The sequence below is a fragment of the Amblyomma americanum genome, chromosome 3 (genome assembly GCF_052857255.1).
Source record: "Amblyomma americanum isolate KBUSLIRL-KWMA chromosome 3, ASM5285725v1, whole genome shotgun sequence".
Lineage (NCBI taxonomy): Eukaryota > Metazoa > Arthropoda > Arachnida > Ixodida > Ixodidae > Amblyomma > Amblyomma americanum.
The window spans coordinates 117,347,910-117,366,989 of record NC_135499.1 but is presented as its reverse complement, the minus strand read 5'-3'; the positions used below and the strand labels follow the sequence as shown (position 1 = coordinate 117,366,989).

The following is a 19,080-nucleotide window of genomic DNA, read 5'->3' as shown; positions in this document are numbered from 1 at the left end:
AATAAGCCTTTGCTCATTAAAAAGTTTGCAGAGCGTAAAAAATACTGCGCACTAACTAAGCCAGATGCTCCTACAGATGGCACTGGGTTTAACTGGACTAGGACACTCCTTGTTTTTATAAAGCTTGCTAACATTTAGTGGGACACCTCTATGTACATAAGGAGCAACAAATAGAACATGTTTTAGTGAGTTTTGCATGACGGACGCGGTACCTTCTGAGCACCCGTTCGTTACCGCTTGCAAATGTGCTCCTGGAAGGGAGCGAAAGAGTGAGTGCTGAAAAGACACAGTTAAGTCTTAAGCCCCGCCCGAACGTGATAAGACTTAGTAACGAAGTCGAAAATCGGCCTCATCTACTCGCTGCACAAATTGTGTTAAGGCACTTTCACAAGCGTCCCAATTTTTTATGTCGCATAATAAATGCAACCAGCCCCAAATAGGCAACGTGTCAACGTTAATTGGTGGCGTCCTAATTTGTGCAGCCCGTGGAACGGGCGCCGAGTCAATCAATTTATCGCCACGTTCTCACAACTACGCCAAATAATTTAGCGAGGAATTGTCATTAACATAAATGCCTGTCATCAAAATCCACGCGAATAACTCACTTTGGTGTCTGGAGACCGAATCTTATCATAACAGCGAGATGAATATCTGCAAATTTGCGCAATTATTCCTCATGCTTTGCTTTGCACAGCGGCATGAAAACGCAACGGCAGACGGGAAACATAGTGACTGAGTAGAATGTCTAACAAATGACTTATCTAATATGTGGAATGATTTCGATTCTTGCTTGTATCCGTAATCGTTGCACAATACTCATAGATGCATAAAAAGTTCATGAAAACGCAATGAGTCTGCTGATTCTACATTGTAACCGTTGTGAAACACGATACCCCAAGGAATTAGCGTCTTCTCTCTTAGAGGGAAGACATCGTATTTAAGTGATATTTATTTTTATTTCCCCTGTGATTCTATAAACCATTTTACCCTTTGAGTGTGAACGAAAAGCAAACATTTGAAATTGATTATGCTAAAGAGCTTCTCCTTCGGCGAGAAAGTGTGCCTGCCGTTGCAAGGTAGAATTGGAGACGACAACAAATCAAAAAGGACGACCGCTCAGTTACTGTCTCCTGCAAACAAAATCGGATGGGTTGGGACTTCAATTTCCGAACTTTTAATAGAAAACACGTCACCGCTCTTGACGTCCTAGAGTGAGATGTGGAACAGAACTTTTGACACACAATGGAAAGATGCCGTCGATGCTGATACGCCAGGAACGTTTCTCAGCACACTATGGTCCCGCACCGAAGTGCTTGGTTGTATAAAATTTTAATTTCAAATTATTTCATCAAGCACGCTTTCCCCTGAAGAATTCCAAAGATTGACAGCAAATGTCATGAGAGCTAGATTTTTTTCTGAATTCGGCAGGGTCGTATATGTCGCGAGGTTACCTTAAGTCTAGGCGACTAACACAAAGTTTTAACATTTACTGCGTACTTTGTGGCGCATTTTCATCAGAACAAGGAGGGGCGTGGGCAGAGGAACATATGCGAATCGTGCTCAAAGCGAAAATTCCTCCGTCACCAAAACGTTTGAATACCGAGCTGTGATATGTCATTATCAAGCAGTTTAAAATTTTCGATACCCATATTCTATACCATCGCTTATAGCAGATCGTTCTAAACATCCTTGATTTTTCTTGAGCATTACACCATGCTGACAACACATTTCAGAGTCGCTTAAAATTCGCTAAGTTTTTCTTCAACTCCCTTCAAAAAAAAATAACGGGGCAAAACGAGGCTAAAAAGTGAGATTTAGTATTTAAATTGGACATAAAACTGGTAAGCTTGTCGGGCCATCATTAGAAATCGGAGTAAATATATTCACATGGTGTCACGTCATGCGCACTTCAGCCTGTTTGGTGGGTCGTCTTGAGCATGGGAAAGGAGACGGTCGTCCTCTATGACGTAAAAAAAAAAAAATCCTGACAGTTGCCAGTGCACCGGAACAGCCATGAAGGATAGGTCTTAAGAAACAAGCCCATGCGCGTCGTGTTTATAGTTTAAAATTTGAAAACAAAACACAAGTTCGCTCTACAGGGAAATCAAACAAGGCGTACAAGGCGTACAAGAGAAATAACTAGGTAGCGTTCTGCGCGAGTCTCTCGACTTTGAAAATGTCGCAAAATAATGCGATCACGAGGTGGGGCACAGTATACACCTGCAATTTGATAGGCTAGCTTCAGGAGGCTTTCCGACAGATTGATTGTCTAAATTGCTTAAAGGATGCTCAAGAAATCAGCCAAGCCAGAACAAATAGAGAAAAGGTCAAATCAGTATATGGGCTGGGCACCACATGGGCTCAAAAGTATGGCTGTAAAGCAGCTGTAAAGCAGTTTTGCAGACGTTTGTTTATCTCAGCCTAGTGAGTTAACCGAGGTGACAAAAAAGTCAAGACCAACGCGACTGGCTGCATCGGCTGCTGAGAAACGGTCATTCAATTTGTCATGTGTTTTGCTTAAGACATTCCTCGTTTGTCTGGCAAAGGATACTTGGGCCAGACGGAAAGGTGTGTGGACACAAAGATAATGGAGCTCCGCAGAAACTGGAGTCAGGTAAACCACCCTGCTGACCTGGCCACGAACTGCAAGGAATGGCAGCCACGATTTGGAGATCAAGCCTTACAATGACAGAAATGAATATATATATATATATATATATATATATATATATATATATATATATATATATATATATATATATATATATATATATATATATATATATATATATATATATATATATATATATATATATATATATATATATATATATATATATATATATATATATATATATATATATATATATATATATATATATATTTATGAAGGGAGCCAACAGTCACCGAAACCAAGGTGCATAGGGGAAAGTTAATTTTTTTTTAATGTGTTATGCTTTATCAGTGGGATAATAATACTTTAGATTAATAAATCGCTTAAAGAAAATTACTTATAAAGCAGCAGAAAAAACAACCATGCCGCCGGTGGGATCCGAACCCACGACCTCCGAATATCGCGTCCGGTGCTCTTACCAACTGAGCTACGGCGACGGCTGTCCAATCTGCTGCTCTCGTGGGTATTTAGAGTGAACACTCTCAAGGCTCACTTACACCCAGTAAACATAAATACCCACGAGAGCAGCAGATTGGACAGCCGTCGCCGTAGCTCAGTTGGTAAGAGCACCGGACGCGATATTCGGAGGTCGTGGGTTCGGATCCCACCGGCGGCATGGTTGTTTTTTCTGCTGCTTTATAAGTAATTTTCTTTAAGCGATTTATTAATCTAAAGTATTATTATCCCACTGATAAAGCATAACACATTAAAAAAATAAAAAATAAAAAAAAATTAACTTTCCCCTATGCACCTTGGTTTCGGTGACTGTTGGCTCCCTTCATAAATTTGTCAAACGGGCCCCTCATTTCCTTTAACTTGTCTGCTAATATATATATATATATATATATATATATATATATATATATATATATATATATATATATATATATACACGAGGCATGCGAAATGGCAAGCGCGGGAGCTGAGGATGTAAATTTAGTGACTGCCAGTAGCAATCTAAAATGGACAGCAACGGATGTCGGATCCATGAATGCTCTATCTTGGTCTTGTTGGTGTTGATATTTTGGTCGTTTTTGCTGCAGTTGTCAAGGTAAGTGCATATAAAATGGAAACCTTGCTAGTAAGCAGTTCTAGTAAGTGCTAGAAAGAACTTTTGAAGTTCGCGCACTACGTCTCCTGTTTCGTTTGTTTAGAACCATGTCCGTCGTAGTGCATAAGCATCTCATGCATTCATGCTGTACAACCAAGCCGGCACCTCTGAAGCATTGCTAGCGAGAATCAAGGCACGGAAGCGACGGTAGCTATCCGTCCGAGCTGGCTTGGCATTTGACTACCCCAATTTTTTTCTCTATTGCTTAGTTTTGGGAATTTAAACACCGCATAATAAAGTTAAAAGGCGCGAGTCCTTCTTTAAGCAATGTGGACAATTAGAACTTCGTCAGAACAGCCAGCCTACGACTGGAACCTTCGCGTATGTCTACGATGTTTTGAATTAAATAAGCCGCACGTTAGCATCAGCATATTGAACTGCCATCCAAAACTCTGTGTTTTGTAAGGTTTCCTTTTCCTTACTTTCAGCCATCGGTCACAGATGTCGCTCGCCTCGGCACGCCTCCCCGACGAGCCGCGACAAGTGAGAAGAAAGCCAGATGACACTAAAAACAAAACGAAACATTGCAAAATGCCACGCCTGGTATTTTGTATACTGTGATTCTGTAGAGGCCGAGTAGAATGAGCGAGTTGGGGAGGAAAGTTATCTATTTTTCTGAATATGCATGGGATGAGATTGATGAGATATCGTGTTATAGGGAGGTCGTTTTCAGTCTGGAACATGACTCGTAAATGCCGCATTCAAACAATTAGGTGAAAACAATATTTCGTTTTTCCGGATTTGTACACAGGGCCAGTTGGTTGTTCACGGTGCAAAGAAACTTCTTCTTGTAGCCAATGAATTGAAAAGACAGTTTTTAAGCATTTGAGATTGTTGGATGCAACAACTGCTGGTAATTTTAAAAAATACACAGAATAAAATTTTCTGTGTTGATCACCTGATAGTTAACCTAATTTTCCATTTAACTAATCACGCCTTGGCAACAGGGGCGCTCTTAAAAAATCTGAAAGTCGAGCTTGATGTAATGAATTGGCTGCAAACGTTATGACTAATTATACACCTATATTACCTAGCTCTTCGTTTGCTTTCAAACAATGCTGCCGAAGTGAATAATTTTTGAATAATTCATTATCTTAATCAGTGTACATTAGTTTCTACCGGCCTATACGGTTTCAAAACCAGAAAAAGTCGACTGAATCTGCTTTGTTTAGTATCAAGAAAAAACTCTATTTCAACAAAAATATAACTTCTTTATGTTAGGCCTTTTTCTGCACTTCTGTAAAGTGTTCGACACGATGAAATACAATGTACTTCTTCAAAAGATAACGTATAAAAGAATAAGAAGCCCGTCACCTACATTGCGGCAAAGTTACTTTTCAGAGTGTTTCCAATATATTGTGGGTATTCTTGTCGCATGAAGTTCAGAATCCATCGGGTTTTATAATCTTCGAGGATCAATGCACTAGGATTGATTTGTGTTTTTCTTTATAGTACATAAATGCCTCCTTTTATCTTCTATAAAGATGATACAACAGTAATCTCTTTTTACACAGTTTTGGTTACCTAGTTCTGCATGCAAATTTATGGCCTAAGAATTCATCTGACTGGCTTGTGCTAAATCAGATTTCATTAGGTGTCGAATAAAAAGCATTTTGTTTTTACTTCTGCTAATAAGCCAGTCCAAATTAGTTGTGTAACGTCATTTTGGACCACTACAACATGTTTCAGAAGTAAAATGTTTAGGTATGCAATTTTGTGAAAACCTTTCTTCTCTTTGACACACGAACAATTATAGAATCAATTGCTCTGATAAATAGGTTGTTGCCGGCCTCGTCAACTTTATTTTAGCGCTGCTCATTCAGGGCTACACTCATTGTTTACATGGAGTACAGCTGTTATGTTTTTTTGTAACTAGTCCTTGTGCCAAAGTATAGCGTGCCAACCTGAAGATGACAAACCAGCCATTACAGCGTTGCTCATGAGAAGTCTGTACTTATCGGAGAGGAAAAACGAGACTTAGGTATAAACTTACAAAGACATGACACAACATCGGTGTATTTTGCGGAGAATCGAATCCTTGGAAATAAAAGATTGCATAAGCTACGGTTGTCAGAGATGGAATTCTTATATATAAAAGCTCATGCACAGCTGTTTATTTTTAGATAAACAAATTTGAGCCGCATTACTAGTCTAAGAAATCAAGTTTGATTGAAGCTAAATGTTGGAAATCTCCTCACTTTTTGAAACTTGACACTCACTTGATTGATATCCAGGATTGCTGTTCTTCATTGCATACTTTCTGGAAACAGGCAGAAATGTTCTTCTGTATCGTATGTAACGTAGTTTGTAGTATTTTAGTCTACGTATGTTTATTCCTGTTTAAACTACCCGTTAAATTCTTTCGTTTCTTCATGCAATGTGAACGAATTTAACAGAGTTATTTTCACTGAGAGTGATTGCTTTTGGAATGTACGGATAATGTACTTTTTTTAACAAGAGGTACTTAAGTCTTGCTGTCTTTTGATATCTTCCTGCTCTTTTTTTCTCCTTTTTCGTGCAAACTGTAATTTATTGCTGCTTGAATGCATGGCGCCTGGGGCCTAGTCAGAAGCGATACCGAGTCCGGTTTTGCATTCTGTAACGAGAAAATTGCAGTTGCGTGAATCCTTCAAATAGAACAAAAAAATAAAGCAGGTTGCGCTTCTTTATGGCGGAACAACGTTACATGCCACTTCAAAGTGCGGTGTCCCGAACCTCAGGGAACTTAGCGAGGGTCCGGCGTGGATGGAGGCCAGCCAAATCTGACACTTTTAACACTTTGGAGCCGACGTAAACCGAATAGGTAACGAAGTGCCCTCAGCAGCCAACGTCATCTCGTGAACAAAACCTATCAAGCTATTATAATTTGCTTTAAAAAGGATGCACTAGTCTTTATACGCGAATGTAAGGCGCGGCATCGTCTTAGTTTTCTTTCCTTTTTTTTTCCACCGTTAGAAAAACTCCAACAAACGGTACATTATGCGCACACTGTGACCCACATATGAACAAGCCGAACCGAATAGTCAAAGTTGACCAAATTTTTTAGACCCTATTATGTTAATGCTTTAAATATAGTTTAGCATTCAAACGACTGTACGTAGTTGCATCTTCATTTTTTCGTAACTCACTATATGCTTTAGCCGTGCACTTTACGGTTAGTCGGGGCAGCACTTTTACTTTTTTTTTTGAAGATGGTAATGTAGGCTGCACAATTTGATCGCCGCACACCACAAAAAAAAAAAATGATAGGGCGTGGCACATTCCAACCTGAAAGAAGAAATGCCTCGTTATCATCCATGGGTGAAAAGGGAGTTCATTAATATTGAGTTGCAAAAAATGGTATAGAACGAAGGAATGCGGCATAATAACGTCAAGAAATACAGTAAGGTACATACGAAACTGAAAAGAAGTTGAGTGCTCGTGGTTTGTGTCACGTAGCCGAACACTCTTTAAACTCGTGCCTAAACTCATTACGAGGAAAGCGGCCGGAAATGCGTGCGACCAGCTGAGTTGCTATGTAGGCGCAGTTAAGGTCCAGAGTAGGTAAAAGCGGACACTGAAGAAAGTTTAAGTAGGCAGTTGCACGCCTGACGTGCCACTGGTCGCGTTTGGTCCTCCAGAACTACTGCTCCAGGGTCGCGCCATATCCCGCCCGCCTGTCCTGCAAAGTCATGCTCCAGCCCGTTGCGTGCAGTCTGGCAACGAAGCATTTACACGGTGATATCTGCTCCAGTGCACTCTTGGTGACAGTGGCTGCACGGTATGCGCAGATAACGGAGAAAAGGAAGAGCTTTCACGCACTGTCTTTATTAAAATGGTGCCATTCTCCCGAGTCCAGATCCCGAGCTGTAAAGGTGCCTTTAATAGGTTTCCCTTTCCTCTTTCGCCGTCTTTCCAGCTGTCTGCTTTAGGTATTGCACTTCTTACTTCCGCCCGCTGTGTTAACACTCGAGGATAATTACAGGCGAGCCGAGGCAGTCTCGGCCAGAGCAGCGGAGGAAGTCGGAGGAAACGTAAACACGGACACTTCTGCGCCGGAATATGGCTGTTTGCTGTCATGCTTCTTTTTTAAGCAATTATATTTTCCTTTTTCCTTCTGCCGTGACACTCAACAGTACATTTTTATTCGCGCTTGCGATTGTTAGGGCGTCATTATGCTCTTGAAGCTTAATACAATTCCAAAAGGTCCTTTTTTCTTAACTTTTGGAAAAAGTTGGTGGAAAAAGTTGCTGATGTTTGGATTTTTCTTTCCAGGTTTCAGGAAATTTCGCTGCAATTGAAAAACGCTGAGACAGACTAAAATACATGTTTGCGTCTGATCATTTCTATCTTTATAACAGATGTGCAGATATATTTTTTTGTTTTTGTTTCTTATTTTCAGCAAAGAACGATAGTTCAGCACTTACGCTCCTTGAGGAAATACCGGGCTTTGGCAGTAATTGTTTCTTCTTATTCTACGCGCAGAAGCGCCCAATACGGGATGGAGCAACGTGACGGAGGGGACTTACCGATGGGTACATAGCCGATTACGAACAAGCCCATTATTACTTTAATTATATTGGAGTGGTAAGATTACGATGATGCAAGAGGTTTTCTTGCTGTTGGTTAAAGGGGCGAGCGCAGATTACTCAAATCAAACGCATATACCCATTAGTTAAACGCGTAAAATATTATCCACATGAATTTAATTGGTGAGGAATAAAACTAAAATCCACTTTAAAAGCTCGGAAAGCATTATGTAATTGAGTGGGTGCCAAATCTTGCTACGAACATATTTCTTTGCCGAGTGTTTATCTAGCGCACTTTTGTGCGTCTCCTCATTCATTCCATCTCGTCAGGCCTTCAATGCCTGTGCCAGGATAGAAGAAACGCACGCTTCGAAAACGCACTCCAAGTTCGAAAAAAGCATAGCGTGATGACTAGCGCCCTGGTCAGTCCAACTTAGCAGTCAGCATTTCTTTTCCACCCACATCACCAGCCCATATGCCGATCATCGGTCAAAAATTAATGCTCCACCTTTTTTAGGCAATCTTAGCGACCTCGGCATCTGTTAATCCTCCAGCACCGCGCTGTCAGGAGCCTAGTGTTTGCAGCAAAGCTCCGGTTACACGTGGCGGTAGCATGCGCTTATTTTTCCTTCATTATGGTAGGCTGAGAAAAGAATGTTTTCGTTGAACGGACGTAATACCGTCTCTTGATATTTTCCGTTAAGGTAGAATTTTCCTGCATAGGAAAACATGAGCGCGCAAATAAATATGTTATCCTTCACGGCCACATGCGTGCAGCGTTGCGCCAAATGAAACCACACGAAAATCCGCTGCGCCCGTACCTGCTGTGGCTATGACAGCAGTCTTCCAGGGGACCCCAAGTGCTTAGTTACCCCCAATCTAGAACTACCTAGTGTGCCCTTTGTGGCTATTATCCGGTTACGTCTGGTAGTTGGAGCTCTCGTGCCGGTTGGGGTACAGTTGCAATTTCATATTTTAGAGTCATAGAACGGCGGTAACTTTTATCCCCGGAAACTCTTTGCCGGTGGTATGCTGTGGGGTTGCTCTTAGAGAATCGCGCATTTGTAGTTTGGAGCGCTAGCTACTTCTTAAGATTCGCTTAATATTGAAAAGCACACTGGCGATAACTGTGTCCAACAATTGTTCTAAGTAAAAGTTCGTTTTGAGGCACTTTTGAAAAAGTTATTTCAAATGAGAAAAGTGAAAAAGAAAATTTCCCCACTCGGTTTGAGCTCGCGGCGTCTACACCGAGAAGAAATGGTTCCCGGCGTGCCGAAGTCAATGACGGAGCAACGTACCGTCTGAAGTCCACACAAAAATTCGGTGTCGACCCACAGAGTTTACATGCGATATCGACAGGGGATGGCAACACTTGTAGATATTTTTTTTTACTGTGAAAGCAATATTTTGATGGATCGACCCAGAGCAAGATCTTGCCATGTTTGTGCCATCACTGCCGACGGTGCCACCGTTTACACTCCTAGCACACACGCTTGGTCCATACTCCCGTCCACACTGCGGCGCCGGCGCGCTCCGCTGTCCCCGCTCGCGACGGGCGACAGCCATCGGCGTCGCAATCACGCGAGCAACTGCACAGCGGCGGTGGACGCGCGCTGTTCATGCCGTTTCCTTGCATGCGGTTGCCTTTGAGTAGGAGTTTTTTCAATTATTCTTCCGCATGTTTATAGATTTTGGGGTAAAATTTTGTGTTAGTTTTGTTTTTCGCTTTATAAAGGTTCCGTTTTCGGTGAGAGTGGTCTTTTTGTCTTTCGAATGCAGCAGTATTTAGATAGATCCCAATTTGTCGGTGGCGTCCCCAGAAAAGACGGAATCGAAAACGGCCTATAAAAAAAAATTCGGATGGCAATTAAGCCCACTTACGTAGTTTGAAGGCGAAATCGTTATTTTTTATTTATATACTTTCCCTATCTTCTTAATGACACACCAGCCACTAGCAACAGTCGTAATGCACCGAATACGATAGGTTCATCTTTATTCGCCAGGAATCAACGCAGTCTTGGGGCCCATGAGTTGCGCGCTTTTACCGCAGTCTGAAGGTTTTTGGTTCAATTCTTAACTACATCAGAAGAAATTTAATCTTTTTGCTGATGATGTCGTTGGTTGTTTTGGTGCCAAATTTACTGCGTTTCGTTGCTCATGAGCTATATAAGGCTTTCGATGTAAAAAGACAAGGAATTAGGTGCGCAGGTGCCCCGCCTTGTTAGACAAGGCCTACGATTCCAAAAGGTACTCAGAATGGTGATCAAAATATCAACGAGTGCATGCTGATCACCGCAAGGCGCAGTCGTGTGCATGTGCTCCCGTTCATTGGTGGTTCGTTTGCGCAAGCTGCCCTCATCAGGGCAGAGTTACTAGATTTGAAAAATCAAGTTAATGATATCTAATAGATGGTAAAGAGGTCCGCTCATATGTGATGGAAGCTGAGAAACTAAATTGTGGTCCTGTGCTCTCGCCTTTTTCATTTCGAAAGGTTACAGATTTGGCAGGTTTTGAAACAATAGATGTTGCCAGCCTTATGGCGATCATGAAGCTTTCGGTGGTGCTTGCAGCAAGGCTATAGTAAGTCATATCTGCGGCCGAATGCTTTTTTTATGAATATAGGACGAAAATGGTCTACGGGAGATGAAACGTCGTTTTTTGTTTGTTGTATTAGCACTCCGAACCGTACAGAAGATGAGATAAAAAGCACACGGTGGGTCACGGATAGCAATTTTTACGGATCATGGAAGCCGAACAGGGCAGGGCGCTTTCAATTTTATTTAAGGAAGCCCATTCTAACTTATGTCTTGAAAACTTGGAAGCTTGAAAAGTGCCGCTCCTGAAGAACCTTTCAAGAAAACTACAATCGCTCGTGCGATGCCTTAGACGTTACGCTGCACGCGTTTTATACAAGACGTGAGCAGAACGAATTTCGGCGCAGAGTCTGATAAGCCTCTCTAGCAATGCCTTCTTTGAATTTGACGAAGGCTTTCAGGTATAACGCTTACTTTACTGCAGTAACTTTTGTCTGAAATGCCCGCCCGGCAATCGATTTTTTGGGCGATGGAACAGGGTATATGCCACGGCCTCTTCGACGTATATTTGGCCGAAAAGTGCACGTTACAGTGACGGGCCCCTCTGAGTAACCGCACACGCATGCATGCCCTGAGTTCAAATTCTCCTGCTTCAGTTCTAGCTTAGCCTTTCTTCTCTCGCGATTCGCATCCTGGAGGAAAGTGCGCTTACGCCCGAGTTCTTTTCCCCGTAACCAATTCTATCTAGCCTTAAAAGTGAAGCACTCAGCCGCTCCTCTGTTCCAGCCAACTCAGAAATGTAGCTCACATCGCTGTATTCAAAAGATCAAGTAAATAGGAAGAAAAAAGAAAGAAAGATGTTTTCAACTTCACTTGGCTATGGCAACCATACCGGGAAGTGACCGTGAGCCCACGTGAGACGAATGCAGAATGCGAGTATTTCGTCGCCTCGGTTCCTGGGAAGAACTTTGTTCCCTAATCTGCAGCCCGTTCGCTATACGACACTGTTTCCCACTTCTGCAGGGTTGGATGCTCCGAACTGTTCGAAATAAAGAATGGCGAGTTTCTGAGCGCTTCGCTGCAGCGCGAAGGCAGTTCTGGCGTCCAAGAATTTTCTTCCTCCTGCGTGCTTGTCCTCGCGATGAATATGTAAGCGCCTGTGCGCCTGAACTCGACTCGCACTAGCTGCAAGAACGTACAACACGCTTCTAGCTAAGTTGCAAACCAATGAACAGACGCCATCGATTTCTTGTGTCCTCACGCGTCTCTCTAATGACGTACTACGACTGAGAATAAAAAGATGAGTCTCTGACTTATTTTGATGGTACCTGATTATGCCCCTTGCAGTCATAGCACATTCAACTTCCACAAAAAAAAAATAGCCGCCGCGGTGGCTCAGTGGTTACGGCGCTCGGCTGCTGGCCCTAAAGACGCGGGCTCGATCTCAGCCGCGGCAGCCGAATTTCGATGGAGGCGAAATTCTAGAGTCCCGTGTACTGTGCGATGTCATTGCACGTTAGAGAACCCCAGGTGCTCGAAATTTCCGGACACCTTCACTACAGCGTCCCTCATAGCCTGAGTCGCTTTGGGACGTTAAACCTCCAAAAAACCAAAAACCAAATTTCCACAAAAATAAACGCCGATAATTTTACAGCGATATCTGTTAGGCGCCCGTCCCTGGCTTGCGGGTCGCCGTCGGCGTAACCGATGGGTGAGTTCATGGCAGGGTCATGTGACATTTACGTGACATTACTATTACGCCGTCGGCGACGACGGAGACGGCGCAACCGGTGAGTGCGTTAACGTCACGGTCACGTGACATTATGCGACATGACCTTACGTCACGGTCAACCTAGGTCGCATATGCTTACGGGTGGCCCTGTTTGGAGCAGCCGCCTGCCAGTACAGGGGTGCATCACCTGACCAATATGCCAGCACGCCTAAAAAGTTATGGCTGACCATCGCGTTGCACAGTCGTAACTGTCCTGCGTGCTTTTTTTAATCTACCTCGACCACAAAATTATCTCAGACAAATGTTCCGGGTGAGGACGAAAATTATTTTTTTTCCTTTTCACGTTCTTTCGCACGTACTGAATCGTGCAAAACTGCGCTCATTAGACCTTACAACGTGGATAATACAACTGCAAATATACTGCTAAACGCATTAAGGCGTGCAGTCATGTTGCTTAAACAGAACTGTACGCAACGCAAAAACTTCCGGATTTTTTTTTTTGACAGTGAGGGGGAGATTTCGGTGGCCATTCCCGCCCCTCGTAGCCCGCTGGTGTAGAGACGCGCTATGTGCTCTCAGAAATGAAATAGGAACGGAGAAAATAGACGTCCGAATTTAAAAGCAGCACGACGGTGGCGCAGCACCAAGTGTTCTCTGAATGCCCGACCCCTCCGAATCGCATTTGCATGATGTGCGTAACCTGCACATTTCTCGCGCCGTCTTCCGATAGGACAGCCTTGGATGTGATCTGTTATATGGGAGATGTTAACGTGCAGTAGAGATATGGGCTGTGAGGGACGATTCACTGAAACGGAACGACGGGGCTAGGTCGCCGCAGTTTTAGGCGGAATCTTGCCACGTAATCGGCTTTTGTTTCACGCTAAGTGCGAACACTTTCCCAGGTTAATAAATTGCCAGGGGCACTTGAGTCTCCTTACGTGCTATGAATGCGAAAGCATTGTGCACTACTGCTGCTTCCGTTGGTGTTTTTGTGGCTGAGTATGTCTGTGGGATTCTGTGCGTTTGTGTAGCTTAGTACGCGTTGGCCACCAAACCATACACTATTCGGAGCTTCGTCAGTCAGTGCCCGTATATACAGTATTGGTCATTCTCTCCTAACATTCACAGATGGCGCAGTGGTTAAGAGATGCGCGACTGCACTGCCAGGTGGCTGCTCCTGTCACAGACACCAGTAAGAATTGTGCGAACCATGTTGATTTTCCCGAGAAACCTCTCGCGCAACTGGCGCGATGCTCCTTCAAACTCACCTGAGTTCCCTCCCAGTGGTACCCGAGCTTACCCGGGTTACTACCAGAGTTTCCTGCCAGTGTCTGCCGCTTGCGCGGTGCTCCTCCGAAATTACCCGTGCTTAGCCGAGTTACCTTCCGGGCAGAAAGTGGGGACACTTTGCATTAATAATCAATGCGAATTAGCGTTCCAGAGAAGTTCACGTTGACTACTTGCTTCTTTGCAGCACTTAGTGAAAAGCGATGTTCTAGTAAGCTGCACGGGTGGGCGGGACGCACTTAAGTGGGCCGATTAACTGAACGGACAGATGTAATGCAGAGTGGTTGCCATTTATTTCTCGGTGTAATCTGATTGCCATCACGTGGCCACAAAAAACCTCTCGATTCAATATTCTTTCAGAACAGGCATGCCAATTTCTGGGAAGCTAAAGCCAACCCCTAGAAACCCTTACGCTATGTGTTCGACCTACCTAATCATTTTAGAGATCCCTTGATGACGTTGTCGGTAGACGCATCGAGTAACTGACAAAATCGAAAGATCGATGGGCAGTTCGATTGACCGCAGACGTATTATACGAACCACGCACGAGGAAAAATGCACTCAGGAACATTTATAGTTAAAATCCTGCCCGATATTGGTGTTTGCCGTAACAGGTGGCTCACTTGCGCTGTTTTACTGACATGCAGACACCGCGAAAACACAAGCTCCATACAAGAAAATAAATCTCTTTTGCATAACGGTTCCTGTTTGTGGCCGGCACAGCAGTTAAGCTACAGTACAAAGGGCATCCGAAAACGTAGAAAATATGAAAACGTAAACCTCGGACGCACTTTCAGCTTCTCCTTGTTTAGCCAAACAGTGAAATATTTATAAAGTGCTCCGTTTTTGTTTTTTTTCGGCATGAGAAAAAGAGAGAAAACTGTTGTAAAACGTGTGTTAAATATCTATACAATCACACCTACCTGCTGGAGTCATGTTTTTTTTTCAATTCTAATTTAAAAAGCGGCAGAAAGAGTGAGCAGTAAACATTTATGCATGACAAACTGTTCTTCACAGACGGCCTTCTCTAGATGTATTCGTGATTTTTACGTTGTTCCTTTAAATTACGAGACCTCACCACAATAATAGAAGGGTGAGGACCACGCTGTTCAAACTTTGTTCTCAATGAAAATCGATTGGATGGTTGCTATTCGGTGTATTGAGTTTATTCGATACCAAACGAACGCCGTTGTTGCTCAGAAAAGTGTGACAAATATTTTCTCGCTCTTTATTGAAACTTTTAACATCTACAACAAAAATCGCTTCGTTGTCCATATTTTTGAAAGGATGCTGGTACAGCCCAACTTCTGACACTGTCGTTAAAAAATACTGTCAACTTTTCGAAGTTTTCCTGCAAAATCGGCCAGAGAGAGCGACATCAGTATTTTATTTTTTGTCTTTTCTAGCTTATAAAAGCTCCTTTATCATTGAAAGTAACGTGTATGTGTTTAGAGTGCTATACTTTACGGAAAGAAGGCCACCTACAGTTTGTCGTCAATGACTCTTCAAAAAGATAGCGTTTTAGGCAGGGCATGTATAAATGCCAGGAAGAGGCACTGAGGTTAATAACATTACCAATATTATATATATATATATATATATATATATATATATATATATATATATATATATATATATATATATATATATATATATATATATATATATATATATATATATATATATATATATATATATATATATATATATAGAGAGAGAGAGAGAGAGAGAGAGAGATAGAGATAGATAGATAGATAGATAGATAGATAGATAGATAGATAGATAGATAGATAGATAGATAGACAGACAGACAGACAGACAGACAGACAGACAGACAGACAGACAGACAGACAGACAGATAGATAGATAGATAGATAGATAGATAGATAGATAGATAGATAGATAGATAGATAGATAGATAGATAGATAGATAGATAGATAGATAGATAGATAGATAGATAGATAGATAGATAGATAGATAGATAGATAGATAGGTAGGTAGGTAGGTAGGTAGGTAGGTAGGTAGGTAGGTAGATAGATAGATAGATAGATAGATAGATAGATAGATAGATAGATAGATAGATAGATAGATAGATAGATAGATAGATAGATAGATAGATAGATAGATAGATAGATAGATAGGTAGATAGATAGATAGGTAGATAGATAGATAGATAGATAGATAGATAGATAGATAGATAGATAGATAGATAGATAGATAGATTGATAGATAGATAGATAGATAGATAGATAGATAGATAGATAGATAGATAGATAGATAGATAGATAGATAGATAGATAGATAGATAGATAGATAGATAGATAGATAGATAGATAGATAGATAGATAGATAGATAGATAGATAGATAGATAGATAGATAGATAGATAGATAGGAACTATATGAAGGTGAGAAGAGTACCGGTAAATACGTTATAATTGCATGCAGCAAATTTGAGTCAAACCAGAATATATTAGGATCCAAGCTTCGGCAACTAAAATCACGTTCTCCTCAGACTAAATGCTGGCTAGTAATTTTCTATCTAGCCTTGAGCCTTTGCGATAGATAGATAGGTAGATAGATAGATAGATAGATAGATAGATAGATAGATAGATAGATAGATAGATAGATAGATAGATAGATAGATAGATAGATAGATAGATAGATAGATAGATAGATAGATAGATAGATAGATAGATAGATAGATAGATAGATAGATAGATAGATAGATAGATAGATAGATAGATAGATAGATAGATAGATAGATAGATAGATAGATAGATAGATAGATAGATAGATAGATAGATAGATAGATAGATAGATAGATAGATAGATAGATAGATAGATAGATAGATAGATAGATAGATAGATAGATAGATAGATAGATAGATAGATAGATAGATAGATAGATAGATAGATAGATAGATAGATAGATAGATAGATAGATAGATAGATAGATAGATAGATAGATAGATAGATAGATAGATAGATAGATAGATAGATAGATAGGAACTATATGAAGGTGAGAAGAGTACCGGTAAATACGTTATAATTGCATGCAGCAAATTTGAGTCAAACCAGAATATATTAGGATCCAAGCTTCGGCAACTAAAATCACGTTCTCCTCAGACTAAATGCTGGCTAGTAATTTTCTATCTAGCCTTGAGCCTTTGCGCCCTATCGCTTTAATCGATAATTTTCGCACATATTGTTTAATATTTATATGAAAATTAAACGTTGATTAGCAAATATAAAACTAAATTTGTAAAGAATGCACTCAAAAGTTATTACAAGAACAGTTCTGCGCTAAAATAGAACAAGCCATACTGTACTATAATGGGAAACATGAAACTGACATTTTTTTTAAATGTCTCCGTGCTACAGACTTCATCTTTTTTTCGTCGCATGCATTTGATTTCAATAAGGTACGTTGAGCTTAAAAATACGTGGTCTAAGTGAGCATGTTGCAGTGAAGAATTCTTGGTATGACTAAAGCCACAATTGCAGCTAAAACAGGAAGGTGCATATGTTCAGCATGAAATCCATCAGTTCTCACTCAGTAAAAATAGTATTTTGAATTGCGGAAAATTGAAGGCAGGCGTCTCATTCCTTTTTCCATAGAAGCGAAAAAATTTATCGCGTTAATTTGCCTGAAAAATAATTTACAGTCGTTATTTTTTCAGTTTGAAACACATTATTTTTCACAGCTTGCGTAGTTTCTTTCAGGTAGGCATCGAGAAGAAGTGGTGAATGATCTTGAAGATGAATAATGTCCTATGAAATAAGAAAAAAATATTACGTGTCATTACACTTCGGGTTGATCACGTTTTAAACGGTCAATAATTTTCACTGTCGGCGTGTTTAAAAGCTGCAAATGGTGAGTATGTAAACACGATATGGTTGCGCATATTGTCTCTCATGTGACGTGCGTTGTACATGTAAAATGCGGAGGATGAATAATAAAAAGCCAACATTTTAATTTAAGGTGTTTCTTTTGTCTGCCTCTAAGCAAGGCTTATTTTCCGGCAGAAATGAAGACATGCTTATAATTATAAAAAAAGATCCAAGGACAGCTCAAAAGATTGTTTCCTTTACCGAGTGTTGGTCTTGAAAGTATCACTATGCTGCAGCTCTTAAATACCACAGCAAAAAGAATAAGCAATATAATAGTAGCTTGCCAGTTCAGAATCAAAGGATGAAGTTCAATCAAATGCTAGCCACTGCGTGCAAGAACACATAAAGCCACAACTTCCTAAAACACGCTTAGCGTAAAAAACGACCATGCCGCAGCATATATTAGTGAGAAGAGAGTACTCACCTTCCAATCGCGTGCGCGACCTTTACAGGAGGTGAGATGAGCACTCTTCCATTGAATGTGAATTTCCTGACGCCGCCTTTGAAGGCCAAGGCTTTTGAGACGCTGTTTCTGTTGCGTTCAGTTTCGAGAAAAAAAGTTCACGAACACCGCACAGTTTCCCACGGAGCCGGCCTAATCGGCACACAATGAATTCGGGTTCTTTCACCCAAAACTATTTTATGTTCATAATTTATCTACATGAAAAAAAATACAGTAGTAGAGGCTCCACTCACCCCATAAAGAAGAAAAATCACAAATCAAATCAACAGCACAGCTTTTCCGAGGAGTTGTCAGCGCCCGCCTCGGTCGGAGAGCAACGCGCACGATGCGGTCGCGAGGAGCACGCCGTCTCTTTTGGAGCGCGCAAACCGCGTGCCGGACCTTCCCATTCTCGGAGTTCGGACCCGCTCTGCGCGCCCGGCCCAGGCGCGCCAACGTGCGCGCGCGGCGCTGCGCGAGGGAGGGAAAAGGGATGCTTCCACGGCCATGCCGCGCCCTTCGCTCAGCTGGTGCTTCTGCTGCTCTTTCCACGATCCTTTATTTTCCTTTCGCTGGATCCACGGTCGCGGTGTCCCTCTTTACCTCCTTCCCCTTTTCCCTTCGCACCCTCGTTCCCTATCTTTCGCAGTGCCATGATTTCTATCGTCTGCGATAGATGGCGCCACTGTGCACGTGAACCTTTCTCTGTTTCTCGCATTAATTTTTTTCTTGCCGTCATGCCCGTGCAAGGCTGGCTTGTCGGCAAGCTGGCGAAACGTTCTCGCTGGGCACGTCCTCTCTATCTCTTCGTGTGGTTTTTTTATTGCTATCTGATATGCATCGGCCCTATATATATACCATCCCCCGCTTCTCTGCGGCACTGCACTTTCGCAGAGAGG

At 41.7% G+C, this 19,080-nt stretch overlaps 1 protein-coding gene across 1 annotated transcript in view; it reads right to left on the bottom strand.

Moving 5' to 3' along the window:
- LOC144123256 (diuretic hormone receptor-like) overlaps window positions 1–18,613 on the bottom strand; it is a 190,650-nt gene extending 172,037 nt beyond the window's left edge. The window contains exon 1 of the mRNA XM_077656116.1: window positions 18,164–18,613. The gene's annotated coding sequence lies outside the window, so the exon portion shown is untranslated. The remainder of the gene's footprint in view (window positions 1–18,163) is intronic.
- Window positions 18,614–19,080: the final 467 nt, after the last annotated feature.